The 26,510-nt window shown below is 37.3% G+C and overlaps 1 protein-coding gene and 1 long non-coding RNA gene across 5 annotated transcripts in view; both read left to right on the plus strand.

The window, feature by feature from the left end:
- LOC121860345 lies at positions 1-8,592 on the plus strand. The gene is made up of 2 exons (XR_006087862.1): positions 1-7,049; positions 7,103-8,592. It is a non-coding gene; the product is annotated as an uncharacterized LOC121860345 (long non-coding RNA).
- An 11,871-nt stretch (positions 8,593-20,463) lies between these two features.
- LOC121860346 (sorting nexin-13-like) overlaps positions 20,464-26,510 on the plus strand; it is a 65,199-nt gene continuing 59,152 nt past the window's right edge. For 2 of the 4 annotated variants that reach the window (XM_042357427.1, XM_042357429.1), the window contains exons 1-2: positions 20,464-20,583; positions 24,331-24,421. The gene's annotated coding sequence lies outside the window, so the exon portion shown is untranslated. The remainder of the gene's footprint in view (positions 20,584-24,330; positions 24,422-26,510) is intronic. The other 2 variants (XM_042357426.1, XM_042357428.1) reach the window with 1 other exon arrangement.

Here is a 26,510-nt window from a genome sequence, read left to right on the forward strand (position 1 = left end):
TTACGTAACCATCACGGTATCGACGGTTTCTTTATCGACGGCCGTCTACAGAACGTAACCCCCGTCGATAAAGAGGGAGTACTGTATATAGTTTAGTTTTAATTTTAATTTTATTTATTTACCTTTGTACTGCTCCCTTGCTTAACATGGGTTTTGTCAATGCACATTCGCTCAATCACATTTTTTTTTAGTATTACCTGGTATTGCTTAACGCAGGGCTAAGATTCGCTTAAACGCGGTTGAGTCAGGCTAATACGGTTAAATTCAGCTGAACATGATCAGGTAGAAAATTTTTTGCTCAGGCCAGCGGTTGAGTCCTTTACAGTCCACAGGTAGCATCTCCATGCCATGTTGGCTTAGAGTTTAGCTAGTGCTCGGTCCAGCCACAACCAAAAACTTCGCTTTGTTTAATTTCAGATATTCTCTTGCTTTCACCACCATGGCTCCACCTAAATGTTTTCTAAGTGCCATAGAGACACTTCGGCGAAGAAGAGTAGGACCATGTTTACCTTACAGAGTACTGTAAATTAGACATTATTCAACAGCTAGTGTGTGGCCAATCTGCCGCTTCTGTTGGACGCTAATGTCCAACCAGCATCCTATATCACCCTCATTGTTTATGCCCTTCATATGTGAGTACAGTATATTTTTTATTCTTATTTAAACGTTTGTTCATATGTTTATGTTAGACATTCTTGCGACTAGAAAGAGACCAGTCTGCCCATTCTGTCGGAGTGGTTTCTCCGTAAACGAGTCAATCAAGAGGAATGCCGAAAAGATTAGAGTCTTAATTTTGGGTAAATGAACATAATTTTCATAAAAAAAATATTATTCGGTGACATGCACACATAATCTTACATACGGAATGTGAAAAAAAATCATCATTGGGTCAAAAACATAAGATGAATGTAAATATTTCTGTGTGTGCCTGCGAGATTTAGTGGAAGTTATGTTATGGTTATTTTTCAACTCGTAATATCAAGTAGATAAACTTAACTTTCTTCATATTTCCTTTATTCAGTTGCATGAACACTATCCTACATACAGAATGTGCCCCAAAAATATGTACAGTATACAAAAAATAATCATCATTAGGTCAAAAACATAAAATGATTTAACAGTCCTTCATGTGCCAGTGGGAGGGGTGCATTGCTAAGGGAAGGCTTCAGCTGGGCTGGGTTGCTATGGTGAGGCTTGACGGAGCCCACGTATGACTCAGCATCTGCATATGGCTGTGGTGTTAAACTTTCGGGGACTGATTTCATGGACACGCCAGTGCCTCCACAATGTACTGTATGTGTATTATTGAGCTACTTTAGAGCTGTACGATGCCTTTGAACTATGGTGTGGGGGAGGTTGCATTTTTTGCAGTCTACCTGACACAACCCCTATCTCCCCATGTTATAATGGGTTTGCTCAACACAACATTTTCTGGGAACGCAACCCCACATTAAGCAAGGGGAGTGTGTACAGTCTTCTCTCCGTTAGCTGGAATCCCTGTTCCTTGGAACTTTTCAATAGCCGGAATGGAAATCGGCCCGGAATTTTTCCTGAAAAAAAATCTCTATTTGAGGTCAGCGAACAAATGTTCCAGGATTTCCGAGAAATTGCATCATGCTCTGCTGCGTTGCCACGTGCTCGTGCCAGCCCTGTGGGTGGAAAATCACCTGGGAATGGGCCGTAGGCTCGCGAGCTGTGATTGGCTAATACACTGTACTACTGTCATGTGACTGCATGGGATACCTGTGTTAGGCTGATGCATCTCCCAGCTTATCCCCTCTAAACTAGGCATCATGAAGCCTCTGCCATTGTACAAGATTGATCCCTCGCTCGCTGCAGTTAATGCTTAAATTTGCATTCTGCAGTGCTGTACATTACTGTACCTGGACACAATCAGCCAAGAATACAGTGTTAAAGCAGTGTTAGGATGTAAAATGTGATTCCAGTTATGTAATCAGCAGAGTGGACAGTGTATTACTACTGTATTGTAGGTTCAAGACAACATCATCTGCTGGCGAGTACAGTAGCAGTACATATTATTTTGTTTATTTACAATATATTGTTCAGTATGTGTACAGTAGTATTTACGTAAGTACATATAGGTCTGTGTCTGTCCATACGAGATGCTTAGCTTAGACTCTCAGAAAACTTTCCCCAGTGCAGGGTGGAAAATTCCAATGTCTTGACTATTACACACAGCTCTATTCATGCTTAGCTTGCCTGTATCATATTTTTATTTTTATTTTTTTTAATATATTTATTTAACCAAACTTCTGGATAAACTTTTCAGGATTATTTTAATAAAAACTAGTGTTTATAAATACTGTACAGTAGAACCTGATTTTATTGACTCAGGTATCAACATTTCGTATGTTTTGTAAAAATATTTTGTTGAAGGATCTTTTATTGGAACAATCTTGTAGAGAATTTATTAGAGCAGATTGTTACTAAAAGTTTATACACTTTTTCGCTAGCCTTAAATATTTTTGCTCGTGCCACGGTCTAAATTATTGAAGAGTGTTTTTCCATGCAAGAAGAGATGATAAGATGCATAGTTTAGAGTCGAGATGAAATGTGTAGTTTAAACCTCTTAGACTCAAGGAAAACTTTCCCCAGCACCCAGAAACATTCCAGGATGTGTGACAGTGCCTGTCTTTACAAGAAGCGTAGTTTAGACTCGCGGAACTTTTCCCAGTACCCGGAAAAATTCTGGGGAAGTGGGATTTTTCTGGGTATGAGAGTGTTGTCTTGATACTCGGAAATTTCTCATCCCCGGAAGAGCTCGGCACCAATTGTTCCAGCTAATGAGGACGTAACTAAAATTGGCAAATTTTAATTTAATCTTGCCGAGACTACCATATGCTATTTTTGTGTAGTCATGTTATGATAGTTTGTACTGTACAGTACATATTTTTTATTCCAAGTACAGTACAGTAGAACGTCTATATAACAATAGATACGTTCCAAGAGAGGTCGCTTTAAACCGAATTCGCACTAAATCGAAGTGTTGTTTCAATGGAATAATTTAGTTTGGTATTTGAAAGAAACACAAAATACTAAAAAGACTTTTATTAACTAATAAATGTGAGAAAAATATATGGCGTATTGATATATATGCAGCAAGCACTCCCTGCAGTTGAGTTGAGAGCTGGACTGTACTGTCTGCTGCCTCGCGTCACTGGCCCTCCCCCTGCCCCGACTGAGAGTCTACCCAGATGCACCTAAACCCATCTCCTAGAATAAACAAAACATTGTTTTTTGTAGTATTATGCTAAAAAAAAACTCATAAATCAACACAGCTAAAATTACAGTATGCAAAATGGACTGTTTACTGGCGATCAGCTGATGTGAGAGGGTGGCCGCGCTTGCGCCGCACACTGCCTGCCTCTCGTCTGTCTCACTCCATCCCTACCACTCACCATGCACTTTCACTATCCTCTCAACTTAGTTTTTCATTACTTTATGCTGGCCCTGCCCTGACTGAGAGTCTACCCAGATGCACCTAAACCCATCTCCTAGAATAAACAAGCACTCATAATTCAACACAGCTAAAATTACCGGATGCGAAATGGTCTGTTTACTAACGAGCAACTGATGTGAGAGGGTGGTCGCACTGGTACCACTCACCACCCGCCTCTTGTCTGACTCACCAAGCACTTTCACTTTCCTCTCAACTTATTTTTTAATTACTTTATGGTATCAAAAATAGATTTTCACTCGACTTCAGTTAGGCAATTCATCCTCTGAAGATGTAGAGCCAAACTCGACCAGCTCATCATCCACATCACTGTCTAGTGCTGTGACTGTGGACGCATCTGACACGCGGGAAGCACTGGTTGATGGCCGTGGCTGCCCAGATGTAGATGGGCCAGCTACCCCAGGAGCTGAAGAAATGGAAAACTTCTTTAAATTATTGAATTTCTACCACATAATTATTACATATCATACACCCAAAATTTAATGTAAAATTTTCCAAGTAATAAACACTCAGTTTCATAACAAACTCAACTGGTGAGGATAATGAACAGAAGAATGAGGTGATTTTCTTCTGTTGCTGGGCCATAACCATCTGATCTAGCAGCTGAGAGTACGTAGATGCAGCCCGATTCAACACCTCCATTACTTGCATACTGCATTCCATATCAGGGTCATGTTGCAGTGCAGAATGGGTGGCACAAGTGACGTGCTGCATAAACTCCCTCAGCTTAGGAATTGTCAGTTCCTTCCCTACTGTTTGGGGCTTATCTGTTGCTTCCTCTTCTTCCGCGTGTTTCTTCGCCATCTCCAAGACTTCTTCAGAAGTGAGAGGATCCTCCATGCTGACAAGCAGTTAATTCACATCCTCTTCTTGGATTTTTTGAAATCCTGAATCACCTCTCACTTCCTTAACGAGCTTCAGAATGCCTTTCACGTTCTCGCCTTTATCAAAGCCCCTGAAATCATGGACTACCTCAGGGCACAGATTACGCCACATTCCATTTAGTGCAGTTTCTGACACACTTTTCAACGCAAGTGCGATGTTAGCTATGGCATCTTTGATGGTGTAGCTCTTCCAAAATGTTGCTGCAGTCATATTGTTGTCCTTGAGATAATATCTCTTGAACAAGGCAAGAACACCTTGATCTGGTGGCTGAATCAGTAAAGTCACATTTGGAGGGAAGAAGGTCAAGTTTACATACTTATTCACACTGCACTGGTGTTTGGAGTGGCAAGATGTGTTGTCCATGAGAACCAAGGCCTTGTGGCTAAGGTTCAGTCTTTGTTAACATTTTCGATGAATGGGGTGGCATGGCTGATGTACCGCTCATCGAAAATATCAGAAGTCATCCACACCTTCTTGTTTGATCGCCAAATTACAGGAAGTTTCGGGATGAACACATTTTTCAAGGCACGAGATCTAGCCGAGTGGTGGATGATGAGTGCTTCATTCGTGAGGTGCCTGATGCGTTGGCCATGAGGAGAATCGTCAGGCTGTCCTTGTTGACATTGAACCCAGGTGCCTTTTCTTCACTCTTTATTAGATAGGTTTTCTTGGGAATTCTTTTCCAATACGGCCCAGTTTCATCACAATTTCACACTTGGCAAGGAGAATAACCATTTTCTAACACTATATCCTTCAGAATTTTCTTCATATCCTCAGCCACCTCCACGTCGGCAGATACAACTTCACCTGAAAGCGTCACATTCCTTAGCCCCGTCTTTTTGATAAATTTGTACAGCCAGCTTGTACTTGCTGTGAAACTACTGTCTTTGATGGACTTCCCTTCCTTTTCAAGTATCCAAGACTGTATTTCATAGGCTTGGTTTTGCAGCATTGGGCCAGTGAGAGGAAATTTTCAGTGCTGCATGTCTTCTACCCATAACTTCAGTGCATCTTCCATCTCAACATACATAGCAGACTTCAGGTGGAGTTTACCCTTGGCAACATCTGGTGAAGCATAGGCTGCTCTAATTTTCTTCTCACTGAGCTTGATAGCGTGGACAGAGCTCTCCGACAGTCCAAATTGGCGCCCCACACTTGAAGCACCATTTCTACGCTGCAGTGCTTCCAGCACCTTGACTTTCTGCTCCAGTGTAATTGCTTGCCTTGATTTCTTGGTCGTTGGGGTAGTTAATGATGTAGTGGCTGGCCTCTTGGACATACCGGTAGTGGTGATGGTTGATGTACGTGATAGAAGGAGATAGTGTCACACAGTATGTCCGTTCACTGGAGCGTCAGTGCGAGAACTGAGGATGTGGGAGGGTGGTGGGCAGCTGTGTAGTGTGCCCAGAGAGGTGCTGGCAGGAAACATTAGATGCAAAATTTAAAATAGTGTGTATTTCCATATTACGCACCAGATTTGACTCGCGTAAAATAGGAAAGATTCGCTTTAAACTAATACATTGTCCTTAATTGTGGGTGTCGCTTTAAATCAATAATCTTAAATTGATTCACTATAAATCGCCGTTCTAATCTATGTGTATTTCCAAATATAAATAGGAGAAAAAGTCATGCTGTACATTTACCATATTTATTATGCTACACAACAAACTTGATTGTACAGGTATACACAGCTACTCCTCGACTTACAACCTACTCGACTTACGACCACCCGGACATTCGACCGCCCCAGTCTTACCAATTTTTTTTCAAATTACGTATTTTCAAGTCCCGACTTTATTTTGACTTAGACCAATTCGACTTACGGCCTGGATTTGGGTCCCTAACCCCGTCCTAAGTCGAGGAGTGGCTGTATCCTCAAACCTGAAAACCTTGGGACCAAGACCAAACCAGTTTTGAGGATTTTCCAGTTTCCTGGGTCCTAGGTCATCCATTTTACCCTGAGCCTACCAGGAGACTACATCAAGTTTTGCCTCCATGCAGTCTTACTCCCACAAACTGTTCAAGTTTGTTTTGCTTTTTAAATAACAAATTTAGTCTATTCAGAAATTGAAAGCTTCCTTAGAGCAAGTTAAATGGGCTTCTTTACATTCCAGCAGCTTCTAGTGAGTTCTTAAGTAATTACTGTTTGTTTGAACAGTTATGAATACAAAGATATTAATATTGTTTTCACATAGCTTTTGAAATTATTATTGGTAAAATTAAACCAAAGATTCGAGGTAACTTGTGCCAGATGTTACTGAATTTAATGTGTTTTTCTTTATTTAAAGTATGTAATGCTGTTGACTTTATGGTGCTATTTAAGAAGTAAAACAAACATTCAGGCTGTGTGTGTGTGACTTGATTTTCTTTTCTTTTTTTATTTAAAAAACAATTGTAATATTGTAATATTAAAATGCAATATAACCACAAAAACTACTGTAAACACCAATGCACCCTAATATTTGGGTATGTACAGTATCCACTTACAGTACAGTATTTGGGTCATTTGTCCTGCTATATGGTTTCATTTCTGATCAAACTTTTCTAAAGTTTTCTTTTCCTATCATCGGCTGGAAGGTGATAGAAACTTAAAGGTGTCCACTTTCTTTTTAATGTACAATTCAGCACACGACAGCCTTTGTAAAGCAAGCAGGATATAAACAAAGATGGTAGAATAGATCCCCAGGTTTCCCCCAGAATACATTGTGGTAAACAACTGATGACATAGTTATGTGAAAGGTCTATTGAAAGGATGGCAGTAGTAGTCTTCAAAGATGTGTTGTTGAAATACATGGTTCCATTTGTAAATGTTGATCTGATTTACCAGATTATTTCTGATGAATCTGTTGTAAATAATGGGTGAAATGTATAAGATTCACGAGGTAATGCTAACATTTGAAAATAACATCCATTAACATGATACTTTAGGTTTTAATAGTGAATGAATTATAACCTGTAAGTGGGAAAATCCGTCCGGAAAACTGTTGAAATTTAACAGGATCCAATGTGCCAAAACTTGTGATCCCATACTTGTCACAAGATAACTATTCCAGTTCATTCCATGCATGATGTTCAGTTTTGTTGGGCATAGATCATAATCAGTAATGTGAATGGAATGGAATATTTTATATATGAGTGAATGATTTTTAATACTTATTTATGCTCTCAAGTTATAAAGAAATGTAATACATTGGGATAGCATTTGAGAGAGTGTTCTCTAACAGTATTGTCATTTTTATGTTTTATGAGAATAAATGAAGAACAATAATAAAAGTCATTGTAAGATTTGGGATATGTTTTATCATTGCTACTGTGAAAGATTTATGCCTATTTGCAATACATTCACCCACCAGAATATGATTAATGAACGTAGTTTCACTTAGAAACTACAGTATTCTATGTCATGTTTATTGTTCCAAATATGAAATACTGTACTGTATTTACACCTCCATAACAGTGATAAAGAAAAGTTTTTAAATTTATTTACATATAGAATATATTGTAAATGTTGAATTTTAATGATATATTTCATGTTACACTGCATTTGTATTACATAACTAGGAGTGTCTTAGGTGGCATAACTAATGCTGAAAGTGGTATGGTAAATTCAGGTTGGTTACATTCATGTACATGAGGTCCCATACAAGCAAAATTTCTCCTTGAAATTGATAGCTCAAGCATGAAAAAACATTGTAACACATATGGTACAAGTATTAGTCAACTAATAAAATTTGGGTAAACAAATTTTATTTAATTTAAGTTTCTTGGTATAACATCATAAATTATTGCCTAGAGTAGTTCATAATTTCATGTGTTCATTTGTTAGTGTAGCATTAGAGAGTAAGACACTTGCAGTATTAGATTTTGTGGAAAGATAGTACAGTGTAAGGAGATTTATGACTGCTTCAGTAACAATCCTGTTGTACTATATACACTAGTGAAATATAACCTCTTGATATGAAAGGTCTTTCAGGGGAAATTTTACTTTTGTAGTTAAGGAATCTAGCCTTAACATTTTGTGCAAAGGTGAATGTAATTGAAATGCGTGTCTGATGACAAATATCTTCTTAACCTGAGTTTAAAGTGCATACCTGTACCTCTATTTGATATTTCTTTTCTAATTTTCAGAGTCATTCCATTTGACTGCTTGACCAATAGTGCATAATAGTGTGGACACATAAACATTGTATGGTAATTCTTAAAGGCAATAATGCAGATCAGGAAAAAGATGTCATAGTTTGTTAACCCTTTGCACTCATATGTCAAACTACCGGTACTCTTGTCCAGCTTTCGTGAATGATAGGTTCCAAGTTTTCACGACTACATTACATTACATTACATTAAGAAATAGTGGAGGGCATAGCTCGTGTTGTCTCCCTTGTTGGCCTTTGTTTCTTTGTCATCATCCCACTAATGCAAAGTTTTGGAATGAATTGCAGTGAGCCCAATTTCAGTTTTAAGATTATGATTTGTAGTATATGTGTTTGACTATTACATATTAGAAAAATTTCCTTCAAATTACAGTGCTGTACAAGGCTGTACTGTATTCCGATTTATTGACTGTACAGTCAGTTCTGCTATAACGCGATAGCTGTGTTCTTGTAAAACATCGTGTTATAGAAATTCGCGTAATAGAAATAACAGGGCTTATGGAGAAAATAGGGTTAGGTGCAGATTACTCCAAATCGAAAAAAATTTAGTAGTTAGCCTAACACAAAGGATAGCACAGTCTAAATAAATGTTACATTCATATCTAATAATGAAATCATACAGTAAATGTAACACTTTACCTTGAAAAAATATGAATATAACTTGATGGGGGAGAAGGGTGATTTTCAGGTAGATAACATCGAGCTTCTCTTCAAGGGTTATAGCCTTACTTTTATGATCATCACCGGGAATGCGATCATCAGAACGCTTCTTGGAGATATTCTTCTTTACCATATTCACAGTTAATACCACAAAATTGGAGAAATAGTAAGCAAAAATCACGTTACAGCAAACAAGCGTTCGCGTTATACAAATATCGTTCCTCTATTCATAAATCGCGTTAGAGCCAATTCGCGTTGTCAAAACACGCGTTATAGTAGAACTCACTGTAGTAGTATTTAATATGTATTGTATTTTTATTTTTATTTTATGCTTGTGTATCAATAATTCAAAAATCAAATTTCAAAAGAAATTTAAAATTAAAATTTCCCTCCAAATGTCATCAGCTTTATTGTGGATTCTAACCAGGTGTGCTGCCCTTAAAACACCTCAAAACATATGCAAAAGTGATGGTACCTGTACTGAGTGATGCACTGTTATAAAAATAAATAAAATGCTTAGTATCAAAGAAAAATTTGAAAATCCCTAGAGACTCAATAAAGAAACTGACCAGTACAGTATAGTGTAGGAACCACAATTTATGGTTTGATGAAGATATGGAACAAATTATATAAGGTTTATGCTGATAGTGAATCGGATAAAGCTATCTGGGTATGTATAAAAGAAAAACAAAAACTGAATGAAACCAAGGCAGCTAATGTGGATAAACTGTTTTACGAGTACAGTACAGGTATTGTTATTCAAACGGTCACCAACATAGTTTTGCTTCAAGATGATCATAGTGGCAGATGATACTCCAGCCAATTGATATCACCCTCAGCTTTTTTATCCTACCTGTTCGTCATTCATCATTTCAGCTCCAAGTTAATTAGCTGACATGAAGAAAAAATAAGAAAATAGAACAATACTAATGCACGTTGTTTTCCATATAAAACTTCGGAAAAGGTAGGGAAAAATTGGGCTGTCTGGCTGCTTTATAGAATGGCAGTATGTCACTATGGTACAGCAAGTGACTGTTTACTTTGGCTGCTGCTCACTGGTTGAATGTAATAATAGCAGTTGGTGAGTTTATTCTGAGGAATTGCAGAAAAATAAATTTTTTCCTGTTTCAACATGTACTATCTAAATACCAAACTTAAGTTAGTGAAGATGAAACTAATGAAACAAGCTACAAAATATGTGGTTGAAAAAATCACACGGCTACTAGTCCTACTGCTTAGTAGAACAGACAATGGAAATGTGCCATATTATAGAGCTCTCAATGCTCTATGTCTAATTCTGTGCATATTTTTTCACACTTTTGTTAAATGTATACAGTATAATATTTCGAAATGTCTCATATTTTGAAATTTTACCAAATATTACAAAATTTGTAATATACAGTACTGTATACAGTACAGTATTTTGTGACAGCAAAACATACGAATTTGGGGTACAAATTATGGGTTTTTTACAGTACTGTATACAGTATGCATATTTTTAAATAGAATTCTCAGTCCTTATTTCATGACATAGCCCAAGATTGCCATACTCATATTTATTATTAGTAGTACAAGGTAGTAGCATCATTATTAATTTAATAAAATATTTATTAATTTCTTGATTTCAGCCTCCTTGTAATGCAAATATTAATTATAATTATTTGTGTGAAACTAAATGAAGACTAACTTAAAAGAAATACATATTTGAACGTATACCACTGTAAGTGTTTAATATGAATGGAAAGGGTTTATGCTAATTTAGGTTAAAAAAATCAGTGCTTTGCTTTCTTGCTAGTTTGTGGACATTTGTAGAAAAGGACCTGCTTTACATCGGGTGTTGATAGGGGGCCAGGTAGTAGTGAGTGACTTGTTACAACCAAAAACTAATGGGGCCACCATGCTTTTTTTTATGAAAATGCTCATTTTAAGTGAGAATTTTGCTCTTGCAAGATGCATAGAGGGAACAATTAAATCATTCTTCAGGATATTGCTTATTAATAGTGTTAATTTTTTCCAATTTTCCTATAAACACTGTTGCTTTGTGATGTAAAATTTATTGTATTAGTTTTAAAGAAATTAGATTTGTGAATGCTGTATTTTATGACTTGGCATGACTAATTTGAAAGGTAATTACTGAGGATATTCCTTTCTACTCCCTCTTCTTTTTTAAATTGTTTATACTACAAAAGAAACATTTTTCTGGTGATGCTCTTGGATATTACAAGTTAATTCCAAACCCATATCCTTCTTCTCTGTGATTCAAATGACTTTGCTCATCAAATGTTGAAGTAAAATCATTTGTGATAAGTATTATAATTTTTTGTTTATTATTATTTTCCAAACATACAGTATTGGTATTTTGTTCCATGAAATATTTAAAGTATTCCATTGTACTGTACTATATGCAGTGTATGGGTTGCACTAATAACTATGATAAAGATTTTGTGTATTTAGTGCATACACCTATTTAATAATTTATTGTGAGTGTACAATACATGTCTGATACAAATAATGATGTTGCCTTTGATATTTCATTTGAATTTAGACAGGGATACTTAGGAGGCATTAGTGCATCTGTGGACGAATAAAAGATTCAGTAAGAAAATCTTCGTTCACTCTTACTTGATAAATAAATTATGCCCAAAAATTTTCAGAAAGATTGGCAGAAGAATAGCTAATTCTCAAAGTATTTGAAGAAACTGTTTTCTAAAACCCAGTAACTGCAGTATAAAAGAAATTAAAATGTTAATCTGATAAGGCCACTCAGGAAAATATGTTTTGAGATGTCTTTCTGCAATTTTGTATAATTTAGATGGTGACTGAAATATACATTGAGCAAGTAGCTTTGCCACCCCAAGGAACACTACTGACCAAGTTCCCTTGAGGCAGTAGTTCCGCTCATTGGTGATTCTGCCATTACTTAGTTAAAACCCCAGAATGAAGCCTTTAGCTTATATTATTATTCCACACTCAAACTTTGGTAATTCCATTGTTTAATAACTCTATCAATCTTGTTTTCTTCACATGACATAATATGATGTGGCAAATTGAGGAGCTTCTTACTTTGTAGTGTTCTGTAATTGCATGTAAAGTTGTAAATTGCTATACAGGAGTGCTTTTTGATATACGAAATGGATACGTTCCTGAAAAAACTTTCGTAAATAAATTTTTCTTGGCTCAAAAGCCATTTTTTTCCTAATGACTGCAATTATATAGAGAGAGATACCTGTATGTTCCTACAAAAAAGAATATCCCTGTCAGATTCCTCCTCCCGTTGTGTTGGTCCTATGAAAAATCACTCGCAGCAATTGGTGACATATCTATGGTCACAATCATGATTATTGGGTGTATCACCTTCATTATCAAATTCCTCTCCCTGTTGTGTGGGGGCCTATAAAACACTTAAAGCAAATAATGGAACATTCATGACTGCTATAAAAAATATCAGGTGATATCACTATAAAAAATCTCCTCCTGTTGCGTGGGGCCTGAGTTGTGGTCATTGCCTTGTTCTTGTTGATAGGCATGTGACACAGGCATAGATGAATCAATTTCTTCCTCCATATGAACATAATTGAAGTATAGTACTGTAATCCGTTGTAAATTTCGGCCTCCAATTTGGTGGTCAGTTAGCTATACAGTACTTTTGTCAATATACAGTAGCACCTTCATATACAGTAAAGTATATGTATATATTAGTACAGAAACGTTGCCACACACTAGCCTGCACTACAGTACACTGCTTACTGTCTATGTTCAGCACAGGATGCTCGCTGGGTTTTCATTCGTATACCGAAGCACTGGAATAAAAAAAAAATTTACAGTACAGTAAGTCCACACTTAACATCGTCTCGCTTAACTTTGTTTCAGTACTACGTCGCTAAACTTTAGAGACCAAAAATTCGTTTAACGTCCCGGTGATCCGATACTACGTCGTTTTGCATCATCACGGACTACTTTCTTCGGCTCGTCGCAGTCTCAGTGACTCGCCACCCTCCTCTCCCGCCCTCCTACTCTGCTCCTGCCAAACTCCTCCCTTCCCGCCATCTGCTTCCTCTGCTTCACTACCCGCCACACACTCGCTCTACCACCTCCACCCATTGGTGAGTACCAATACAAACTTAGTAGTTGTATATGTATGCACTATTTTCTATAGAAATGGCAATGATTTTCTGTACTGTATATGTAATGTATTTCAGGGGCAAAGGGAGGATCAGGAAAGTAACCCCCATATTTTATCTATTTCTTATGGGGAAAATTGATGCGTTTAACGTCGTTCTGTATAACGTCGCATTTTTAGGAACGTAACCCCGATGTTAAACGAGGACTTATTGTATTAGTAAATTTTTGTAAATTGGTGTTGTGTAAATCGAAGCACTCGTAAATATATTTATCAAAGGTAGCAATGGCAAGCAGCAATTGTGTTTACAAAATATGTATTCATGGTATCAAACACTGACAAAACAGCTGTGTCAGATCAAAGTGCTGTCCACCCAGGCCTTTTAGGCATCTCAGACTGGAAAATATAGAACTTTACTAATCTTATGCTATTAACAAAATAAACATGTAAGAATTCATAAATGAATTACAGTGCAGTACATGAATGTGGTTATAAATTATTGAGAAGCACATGCATGTTCTCTCTTTCACTGGTGTTCCTTTATGCTCATGTCATTTAATAATGTCTAATTTCACGTCTAAAACTACACTCTTTTCCTGTCTCTTGATACAAGCTGTGATTGGAGAAGTATTTGTGTGTCTTATTAATATTGTACTGTACTCATTACAGATATACGCAATTTGGGGTGATGTTTACAAATATAATTGTGTACGTCTGTAAACAACTCTTCCTACAATCATCTCTTCACCTCCAGACGGTTCTATTTGAGTGTGCCTGATTTGAATTGTTTTTTAGTTGATGATTAAAAGACTCATTTAAAAAAATTCCTTTGCACTTTATCTAGAGTAAATCAGGTAGAGAACTGATGCACTACACGACACAATTTTCCACCACTCTACTTGGCTCACGTTATCACATACTGGACTTGCATTAATGCATATATATGGGTGTAAAAGAGGATGTAGTGTTATTGTGAGGTCTGTAACTGTTAACCAGAAAACACTTGTTAGATTGTTAAATTATTAAACATTTATCAAAGGAAGCAGACAAATAACATTTATGTTATGAAAAAAGAAAATTAATGGTGTGAAGCAGTGATAAAATGGCTGACCACAACAGGCTAGCAGAGATTCAGCTGTGAGCAATTGCTCTTATTTATTTTTAATCTCTTTATTTCTTATTAATAACAAAATAAGTTCAACGAAGCTTTATTTATGCATGGAAATATGATACAGTATGTTCTGAACAAATATAATTTAACACTCAACAAATGATGAGGGATATAGTTTGTACAGGCTGCTCAAAGTACTGTAGTGATGGTGGCACAAATTTTGTAATTAACCTTTTGAGGATGGCGATGACAACTCGTGGTCATTAACCACTGAATGGAGGAATATCAAAAGAAAAAATTATACAGTAATAACATTTAAATCGTACCAAAATCTGGTTTACAGCATCAAAGTTCAGGGGTCGGGGGGAATAAACAAAATATCACTCCAAACCATATGTGAGCCTCATGACTTCTGTAGGAAGACCATACAAGGTTGGTTGATGAGAATTTAACTATTTTTCATACAGTAATCTTGTCAATCAAAGAGGACGACCTAAATTACTTTACAGTCGTTCTGGACAATGATATTGTTAAACCTCTACCTTCAATTCAGGGTGACCGGAAGTATGAACACTTGAGCAAGTCCTTCCTTGACAAATATGCACCGAACAACACTGTCACCTTTGAGCGATTGTTGCCATCAGAATCCTTAGAGGGTGACCCCACTATCTTTCTATAAGACCAATGGAGGAGCTTTCCAGAATGTAAGGATGTCCTGCAGGTAGATGCCATCTAAACCTCCCTAGCTATGGTACAGGGCACTTATACCCAAGGTGGTTTTATGTGAAGCGACATTTTGGTATTGGCAAAACATCCTGGGTGATGGCTAGCAAGACTGGCTTTCTGTGCAAATCCCCATTGAACGTTAATTCTTTGAATGAATCCTCACTATAATGCAAGCAAGTTTTTACTACCCATTTCCTGATTAATGAAAGAATATTCTACTATTACGAAAGGTAAGTCACCCCCACCTTTCTGCTTTCTCACCACCATCACCACCTCTATTATCACCACCTAAATCATAATTTCACCTTCCTCCCTCCCTCCCACCCACTGCTCTCACCGACACTGCCTCTCTCACTCACTGTATGACTGTCATTCATTATAGTGCAATATTGTACAATACTGTACATTGTTTCTTTGTTATTCTCACTGCATAATTTAAAATTTATGTAACAATGTAGAAGAAATACGATGTTGTTCATTTATACTTACACTCAATTTTGTGGGTAAACATCAGCTGCTAAATTGTCTTGCTGCCCTGCAGCCAGTGTTACCGAACAAACCGACTGACGCATCATCTCTTCAACCACTTACCATCTTCCTTCCTCTGTCCCTCCCACCCACTGCATCTCACTGACACTCTGCCTCTCTCTCATTCTACTCTCATTCCCACAAACAACAATTGACAACTCTGTTTATGTACATTTATGTTTTGCATGTTTTATTGTTTTTAGCTTCAGTATTTTGATGTGTTGTAATTATTTTGTCACAGAGCTTAGTAATGTACAGTATATTAATCTACCATAGAGCTTAGTACAGGAACACCTCCCCCCTTATTACATTAATTTATGTGGGAAAAAGTGCTTCGATGAATGTAAACCACTTAACGAAAGCTTTTTAGTGGAACCTAACCCTTTCGTTCAAAGGAGACTTACTGTATTCAGAGAGTGCTGAATCTGTCTTACAGATTGAAGAACGATATCAATTTAATGACCTGTATTAGCCCCTTAGTTTTTATATAAATGTGGGGTAATACATTAATTTTATATACGCACTCTATCACCCCCTGTAACTTCCCACTAGCTGTGAGGTATCATGTTTACAGCATGTGATAAGGTGTGCCCACGGGAAGTTGTGTCACTTTGTGCTGAGCTAAGAAATAAGTAGCTGGCTCCCTGGCCACCTATTGCAGGCAGTAGTTTGATAACCCTGACTAGAGGACGACGTTATTCAGAGCCATCGTTGATGGTTCCATCTTCCCTCGAGGGAGGACGTCGGATATATTTCCGTTCTCCCTTGACGGGTCCCTACTCATTCTCACTCAACTCTCACATCAAAAGGACATACTTAGCAGAGCAATTTAAGATAGCCTCCGTCCTCATTTAACACTCATAGCTACAGTGATTAAGTTATGGTGATAATCCTTTTTGAAAGTATATATAGAAACCTTTTATAATAAATACAAACAAAAGGAACATACTGTATTGGATTTCACTACAGAAGATCCAATAAACTTTTATCTATATTTTAGTATGTTTAAAATATATGGTAATGTGCTTCACAAGCGATTGTTACAAGTGGTGACAACCCAGGAAGGTTGTTACATATATGGCAGTTTCACAAATAACTATTATATTCATGGTAACAGTCACCTCAACAGATACACAGTTGGTAAAGGTAGAGATGTTATGTCCACCCCATTACTGTGTTATACTGTTACATTGTTACTAAGAAGCTTTCGTTACAGACCCTCTGGTTTGAGTTTGGAAGCATTGTCAGGCTCTAAACAGGGTGATTCAGCAAAGAGTACATTAAATTGGAGGATGATATCCTTGGATAATTCTAAAGCACAATGTCTCTATGGTAAAATGTCAGATTCTGCAGTTTTCATATTACAATACATTTAAGATGTTGTATTAATGAGAGTAAATTTGAAGTGACACCCCCTCCCCACTGTAACTGCCTTTATCTCATTCGGTCGTATATGGTCCCAGTCTCATTGCACCTGTGTCAACCATCTGCATCATGCTGTACTGCTGTACATAAGACATCTGTGAATATATAATTACAAAAACCCATGGGGGTTTCACACCAAATTCACTCTCATTAATACAACATCTTAAATGTATTGTAACATGGAAACTATGCAGAATCTGACATTTTACCAAAGAAACATTGTGGTTTAGAATTATCCAAGGATTTCATGTACTCTTTGCTGAATCACCCTGTTTAGAGCCTGACAATGCTTCCAAACTCAAACCAGATCACTGGCAGGTGTCATCAGTGCTTTGCCTCAACTGTCTAATGTGTAAATTATATTAAACCACATAACAGAAACTTTAAAAAATTAAACCATACATGTTCTCATGCATGCAGTATATTATATGAAAACTAGCAATACAGAGTTACATTCCATGGTTATATCTGAAGCAATAATGAAAGCTCTCAAACAAGTAAAGAGTAGTGCAACTTGCAGTGAGCATACTGCCCTCAATTTTGATTTGTAAAAGACTGTCAGTTCATTCCATTCTAAATTGGGTGCAGTGGTAGAGTAAGGTCAGATATTTCTGAAATTCTCTCAAATAATATGCTGTTACATGCTAGGATTTACTATACAGTTCTGCATATCTATTGTAATTGGGGTGTCTAACTTTTTCTAATTTTCATTGATAAGTATCTTTGAGAAAACCTGTCTAGTACACCTCTATAGTGGTTTGTTTGTACCAGAGTGCACAAGTTTCTAATGCCCTGGTCCATGGATTTTAATTTCATTTTCAAATACATTCTTCAGAATTCATAATTGTATTTTCAGAGAAATACTGTACAGTAATATCTCCGTAAGCTGGAATCTCTCAAACCTGGATGCACCTGGGTCACACCAACAGTAATGAGGCATATCACATGTCCCAACAGAACGAAGAGACTGCATTAATTGAGACCGAATGTGAAAAGGACCTACAGTAGGTGAGTATGTTGAGAAGAAGGTGAATCAAACAACAAAACTAGTAGGTCTTATAAGAAGGTTGTTTAGTTATCTGGATGGTCCATCGCTCATCACGATCTTCAAGAGTGAAGTGCTTCCCCGTCTGGTCCCCGAGGTATGCTAGAGACTGTCAATTGATTGAAAATGTCCAAAGGAGGGCCACCAGACTGGTGCCTGCTCAACGGAACCTCAGCTACACAGAGAGATTGGAACGCCTGCAACTACCTAGCTTAAATTACAGATTGGCTACCTAATTGAAGTGTATAAACATCTCGGGGGGGGGGGACTACTCAGTCGAGTATCCATACTTGGAGCTGGCGGACATCAGTCCCATGAGGGGTCACAGCTCAAGGTTTAAGAAGCCACAAGTCCAGAAAACTGTGGGGGACAAACTTTTTCAGAGTGAGAGTTGTGAACAATCTGCCAGAGAGCGTTGTGACGGCACCGAGTGTGAGCTCTTTCAAGGTCAGACTTAACCAACACTGGAGCAGGTTCCTATATACTGTATTCAGGAAAGAGTGCATGCCCAGTATTTGTCAACAGTGTGTAGCTGAGATGTGACTGACCACCCAAGTGGCTAATGAACCAATCAGTGGCAAAAAATATAAAAGAAAAAATACATTAAGCTTGTTTTGGTTAGGTTAGGTTAGGTTAAGTTAAGTTAAGTTAGGTTAGATTAGATTAGATGAAGATAAGATTTGGTTCGGCTGTTTAAGGGTCCACTATTATTTCATAAGTGATGTGTTTGTTTTACATTACATCCATTTTTAGGCAAGGAAAAACTTACATGCACATGGGCATTTCATTAGCTATACAATGTACATAATTTATGTAGGTAATTATATAGTGGTTACATGACAAAACCCCAAAGGGTTGTCATTTGTCAACACAAACCTAACCTAACCTAGACATAAAAGTGTTTTATTTTATATTTTATATATGAGACTGGGGTTTTGTCCGTTGGGGTTTTATCCGGTCACCATTATAGTGGAGACTGTTGTAGTTTGTGAAAATGTTAAAAAATATATATTTTTAAAATAAATGCTATTTAACATTTGTGGGTATGAAGAACAGACATAAGCAACCAAACCAAACAAATTTACCCAACTTTCCCGGTATATTAAACAGAAAGAACTTAGTATGATATGGTGGGGATACGGACAAAAACCCCACCATACGAAATCCCCAAGGACAAAAACCCCGGACAAAATCCCCATCCCCTACCGGACAAAAACCCCATAGTAAAAAATAAAACAGATTTTGTTTCAAGTTTTCAATAATTTTCTTACAAATCCACTTTGATATATGAGATCTTACCATTACTGTCCTCACTTTTTGGGACCTCAGGGGACCCGTGACCTCACAATCTCTGGTCTCTCAGGTCTGTTTAATGACGCTTGGTACCATGAGGTGAACTGTAAAAAACCTTGTTCACTTGTACACTAATTCAGTTTTCCTTAAACAGTCTTTGAATACAGTCGGAAGCTAGATAGCTTGTTTCTCTTTTTCATACAAATTTCATTTAACGTTAGGTTAGGTTAGGTTCGGTTCGGTTCCAGTAGAGAAGGGGTTTTTGTCCGGTAGAGGTGGAGTTTTTGTCCTAGGGGTTTTTGTCTGGTGGGGTTTTTGTCATGGACCCCTGGGGTGGAATTTGAGGCATTTTCTGGGTGTGAGATGATGCGGCCGCATCGGCGCTATGCAGCCCTGGCAGGTTAGTCCTATAGGCCAATTGCAAGTTCAGCCGTGGTGTACACCATGCTGTGGTATCCCGGCAGTCGTAATACAATATATTAACCTTTATGTATTCGTCTTAATTATATTTGTAAACAACAGTACTAAATGTACATAGAATGGTAGCCGACTGTATTTGTACTAACTAATTTTAGACATATACTGTAGTCTTTACTATGGTTTCGACAGCCTTTTGTGGATAGGAGATTCAGTGGTCTGAAAAACTGAGGAAAGCTTGAATATTTTATGATTGTATTACAAAGTAGTCATTCTGATATTGGTAAATATTTAGAAGTTTTCAGAACAATGGAGTACTACAGTATATAATTGAGCTTTAATATAGTTTATCTTTTAAAGGGTAATGCATATAATCTACATACAGTAATAGACTGTCAGACTGTGGGCGCCTGTACAGGATTGTTTTATACATGCTGAATCAATAGTTAACTTGTATAACTATTGTAGTGACACTATCAGGGGTTCCTAGAAATGTGTTGGAAGATGTTCACTAGTTGTGTCTGGCGACCACATGTGTAGACCAAACACGGACCTGTTCACCAATAAGAAATCGACTTTGGGCACGAGAACCAATCAAAACACAGTTAACTGCAGCAACTGGTCGGCAGCTGAGCCAGTCAGCTGACTGTCAGGATACACTAAGTAAACACTGCACCAAGAGATGGCCACAGACAAATATCAACATTAAGGTATAAGTTCTCTGTGGAGGAACAGGATTAACGGGTAATATATTCAGTCATATAGTTGTTAAGTTAAAGGGGGGTGGTGACCGCAGATTATGTTTGGTAAACGTTAATGGCCAAAGGCTACTGCTCTGGCGATGTTTATGGGCAACTCCCCCTTAGTCTGCGTTTTGTTTACCAGCCTATTAATTATTTCTACAAGGCAATTAGAACTGTAAAGTAATACTTGACTTAAGGCTCGAATGTCTGTTTCTTAACACTTATATTCTTGTGTGAATTTTGTTGTGGAGATTACTATTTCAATGAAGGGTGAATTTTTGATGTTGAACCGGTATTTCTCTCGCTGTTATTAATATATTTTTCGTATTGTTTAGATAATTCTAAGACCCCTTTCCTCTGTGATATTTCCGCCGGAAATTAAGGATAACCGAGATATTAATTTTCAATATTATTAGATTTGGTTAGTCACAAGTGTCGCCATTTGTTGTTTACGTTTCACAGAGAAGGTCTGACCACCCATCACGCAGTGCTCCTTACCTCCGTGTTACTCACAGATACTCACAGATGATCTTCTGGAAGAGGCTCACGCCTGTGACTCCAGCTCAATAGCCTCTTCTCTACTCAGACGGTGGCTGCGTGTGGTGGATAATTGTGCCCTAAAATTATATACGTGTTGTTGATTTTTCCAGTATTTATCTAATTTTGCTTCAAACTTTTCCACCGTCTCCATATTCACTACCCACTCAGGTGAACTATTCCAGTTGTTGACAACCCTACTCGTGAACGAGTGTCTTCTGAGATTTAGCCTCGCTCTTGTTTTGTAGATCTTCTTTGAGTTCCCCCGGGTAGTGTCAGCTTCTTAAGCGTCTACAGCGCATGTGCGGGGGATGGTGTGAGAGTTTCTTACTGGCTATAGCGATAGGAGACATAATTGGGCAAGAGTTTTTTGTTTTAGCCATTGAACAATGCGTGGGTGCGTCAGGAGCGGAGATTTAATTTTTCAGTTCTAGAATAACCAGATATGACTGAACAGGTGGAAAAAGCTGTGCCGACTTTGTGATAGAGATTATTTTATGTCATTTGCAGAGTTTCATCAGAAAAATAGTGTTAGGTTAGGTCAAGTTAGGTTAGGTTAGGTAAGGTTAGGTTAGGTTTGGTTTGGTTGGTGTGTTGGTTTATTATATATGTGATTTATTCGGAAAAAAAATCGTTAAGATTGATGGGTAGGGTGGGGGGGAGGTAGGGATCTCAAAATCTATTGATTTCCTGCGGAAGTGAATATCAAATTTGTTCGAAACTCATAAAATAAAATCGGAAAGACTTACTTTTAATATCCAAACAAAGACCAGTGCATAAGTGAAAATTGACCAAATGAAGGGAAAGAAATCCCTCAAAAGTGGCTTTTTGGAAAATTTATAAGGTAAAACTTACCTTTAACTTTGTGACAAGATTTCCACTTTGACAAATGAAAACAAACAATCACTGAACTCTGATTTACAGAAAGTACTTACTAAGTTTGGTTGTACTTAGTGGTCTGTTCCTGCTTAAGTCAGACCCAGTTTTATATGATTTAATTTGGAAGTGCCAAGCCGAGGCTGCCATACACTTTCTGGCAAGAACTTGAAATGATATTCAATAATACTTGATGACAGTATTCCATGTTAACCAGGAACCCATGGAATTTTTTCTTTAGAAGACAAATGCTTTCGGTGGTACTATAGCGTGCGGTCTACAAGGTATTTAGGGTGGTTAGGTAGTAAAATTGCAGATTACAGCAACCAAAGAATCTGATAAAAAAAATTCTGATGATTATTTATGGTTCAAATCTGACATTTGTTTTTATCGGAAATCACTCATTTTGGATTTAGCCCCCCCTCTCCCTCTAACAATAATGGGAGAAAGTGTTGGAATTCGGGGTTCTGGGTGGGGAAGAGCCAAAACGAGTGGTTTGTGGTAGAAGCGAATTCCAAAATTGTCCGAATCGCAACAAGAAAATATCAGAAGAACACATTGGACAACAGAAATTCTGTCTTTACGAAAAAATAGTAGAAATAATAGTTCTATCGATTGCGTGTTCTGAATTCTCGGTGCTTGTTAACTAATGCAATATAACCAAACTAAACCTTACCTAACCCCCTAGCCAGGGGCAGACCTCCGGTGGCCCTAGCCGGTGGATTTGCCCCCGGACCCCCAGACGTTATGTAATAACCCAGAGTCACGTGGTCAGCCTCCACAAGAATATAAATAGCCGTTATAGTTTTTATTACCTTACTCCGAGTTAGGGTCGGAGTCTGAGTCAGGGACCAGAATGTGTCGTGGGTTCCTATGTTCTCGCTCCGATTGTGAAGGGTACAGGAGAGCAACTTGGAAGAAGGCGTGGTGCAACTTCCTGGTATATTTCTTTATGAAGAGATATCTTGCTAAATACTCAATACCTTCCCTCCTGCACATACGCGGGAGGGAAGCGAACATACACAATTTAAGCAACAGCTTAGGGACAACAGGTGCTCTTGATTTTATTTTAAAAAATTCAATAACTTCCTTATTATCAATTTATGACAGAAGTGTAATATAAGAAAATGATCATAGAAAAAATAGTTCTATTGATTGAGTGTAGTGAATTTCCCGAATTCTCTGGTTGCTGTATACTACAATATTACCAGTCAGGTCAGGTCAGATTAGGTTTGGTTAGGTTAGATTAAAAATATCTTTGTAGACTACATGCTATAGTACCACTATGCTTTCTTACCTCAAGTGAATCTCATAAGTGATGAGAAATGGTATTTTGTGTGATAATGTATTTGAGATTTTGGTAATTTCTGAGAACAACACTACCACCAGAAGGAGTTGTTCGATTTCATTCATTGGCTAATATTGACGACTACTCCGCCGACACGTTATTTGTTTTGATGTTTATATTCATACTATATTTTCATCAGTGAGTTTTGATGTGATGATAATTAAATTTTTTTAGGTTTGGTTAGGTTAGTTTAGTTTAAGGTTAGGTTAGATTAGGTGAGGTTAGGTTTGGTTAAGTTAGGTTGAACTTTCAAATAAACACTTTTTAACACATTTGCCTTAGCTACAACAGTGTCCACTATAAAACACAGTGAAATTGCAGCATTTTTAAAATTGTTTTCTATGAAAACTCGGTGAACGGTGTAGTCGTCAATAGTTACCAATTTTTCCACTGATGTCCATATCACTAAAGTAAGTATTTTAAAAGGTGAAAAAAAATGTATTGCAATAATTAAATTTTTTCTATCTACAATCATAAATCACCTGCAGTGGGCAGGACATGAAGGATGAGGGAAATTGCAGGGTAAAACTCAGTGAAAAACTGATCACATTACACTAAAATTATGTCTCTACAGGCCCTGTACGTGAAGAAATTAAATATTTACCGTAAACACTCCTCCAAAAAATCAGCTGTCACAATACAGTATGCTGTCATCTCTTATTTTTTTTTACAACTGACGCGCTCGGTCCGGTTGTACTCTCGTGTCGACAAAAAACGTAAAATTACCACATGACGCTTCAACAAAGTTGCTTTCATTGGTGCCAGATATCTAAATAAGTACTTTTTGTTTAATATGGCGGGGGGTCCGGGAGACAGAGCCCCCAGCTAGGAAGTTAGGTAAGGTTAGGTAGGTTTCTTTGGTTGGTTAGGTTTGGTTCTATTATGTTCTAGTAAATGTTACCTCTGGTGGTATTAATAAGAAAAGGCTAATACACTGTACTATATTTTTTACAAGAAAATTAAGTTCTATTTTTTCAAAATCCCCAGAGAGCTGCCTTTCAACCTACAAGCAATAATTTTGCTTCTCATATATAACTACTCCTCAAGTCCAGTATGCAAGTGGATACAATAATTTAAGGTAAGAAACTGAGATATTATCACAATATTCTTACTGTAGAGGTGGCAGGAATCATTCAGGAGGCAAAATTATCTTGTTTTATTGGAAGAAATCAGATAAAATTTGGGTGAATATGTTCAGGAATGTACAATATAGTCTTGCTGCTACTGTGCAATGATTATTAGTATGGTATACTGTATACCATAAATTTAATGTTATTATGCTCTTTTCACGCCAAGCCTGCAGCTGTGCCAAATAAAAAGAGCCTGTGATTGGTTGAATCATGCTGGGTGAATATGCATGGGAGGATGGTGATATAGTTGGGCATCTCTGATTGTTTTTAACTTTTTCTTTTTCACTCTAGGATATCTATGTCATCAGTGTGTTTCACATGCTTATTTTTACTTCCCCAGCTTCAGAGATCATCTAAGTCAACGCTAATTGTGAATATTATTTGCAATTGCAGAATATAAAGAAAACAAATAATGAGCTCTAGATTAATCCAATGTACTTCATTCCTCTCTAGACAATCAGTTGCATTGGTAAAATTTGCTCTAGGCCCTTGTTGCAAAGCTTATGTGAACTGAGTACAGTATAGTTAAAGTTATGATCCAGGTATTATTTTTTATAATATATTTCTCACATAAATGTTGCTGTACAGGGCATCCTTGCTTAACGTTGGGGTTACGTTCCTGAAAATTCGACGTTATGCAAAACAACATTAAGCGGATCAATTTTCCCCAACAGAAATAGAAAAAATACGAGAATTATGTTCCCCAGCCTCCCTTTGCCCCATGAAAAAAGTTAAATATACAGAAAATCATTGCCATTTTTATAGAAAATAGTATATAGAACTACAGTACAGTGGTCCCTCGGTTAACGAGCACAATTCGTTCTAGAAGGTTGCTCGTTAACCAAAAAATTTGTTAACCGAAACCATTGTTTCAATGGGTTTTTGGGTAATTGGTTCCAGCTCACCGAAAATTACATACAAACTAAAAATAAATGCAGGAAAGTACACTTACTTTGAGGTGTGCATGTAGAAGGCTCCTGGTTGTTGATGATGATGATGATGGCAATTAGAATGGGGGTGGAGGAGAAGGGAGAAGAGATGGCATTGGGGTGGAAGAGAAGTCACCCCATGCCGCCATTTCACCCATAAAATTTTAGTTCAATTGGTGTAATTCAAGATTATTTTCTTTAAATCAACACTGCACTGCGCTATATATTATCAATATGTAAAATATATTTCAAAATTACCAATAATTTGACTGGAAACACAGAAAAAAAGCATTTATGTTGAAGAGTCTCAAACAAAATATTCCTTCCTCTGAACTGGTAAACAAACTGACGCCAAGCTTGGTGTGTTGAGTGACTGTTTGGCGTGCAAAAAACTAGTTTCCTGTACTTCAATTATGTTCAATAATTGTTAAAATGACTAAAAAATATAATATAAAACTTTTAAAATTATTGAATCGTACAACCTTCTTGATATTTACTAAAATGGCAAGGAATTTAAGCCCTAAAACCGATTACTGTATTGCCGGACTAATACTGCAGCTGGTGGGCAGCCAAATGCAGGTGAAAACATGTTGGGAAAAATTCGTAAGGAATTCATCACTTAAAAAAAAAAAAAAAATTGGGTCACGACTGCGGCGGTCGTATGTCCCGACGGTCGTAAGGTCAGAGCAGGTTGTAAGTACCGATGGACGTAAGTTGAGGCAGTCGTAAGTCAGGGACTACCTGTACACACACCCATGCTCTTCATTTTATAGTTTTATAGTACAGTATACTGTGCAGTATACTATAAAACTATAAAATACTGTACTGTACTGTATAAAGTTCAGTATTTTCTTTCTTTCTAAGCCACATTACTTTATTGTAATGATGCACACTTGGAGCACAGAATCTCCAGTTTTTCCGACTTCCTTCCCGAATTTTTTTCATTGAGTCGAAGATCGTTAAACCGAAAATTGCAGATCGTTAAACAACAAAGGGTGTTTTTAAATCACTAAGTAAACAATCATTAAACAAGGAATACTATCTGTACTGTAAAAACATAATTGAGAAACCTGTAAGTTTTGAGTCATAACACGTGACATTTATAGAA

Source organism: Homarus americanus, unplaced genomic scaffold, assembly GCF_018991925.1.
Source record: "Homarus americanus isolate GMGI-L3 unplaced genomic scaffold, GMGI_Hamer_2.0 scaffold48088, whole genome shotgun sequence".
NCBI classification, from domain to species: Eukaryota; Metazoa; Arthropoda; class Malacostraca; order Decapoda; family Nephropidae; genus Homarus; species Homarus americanus.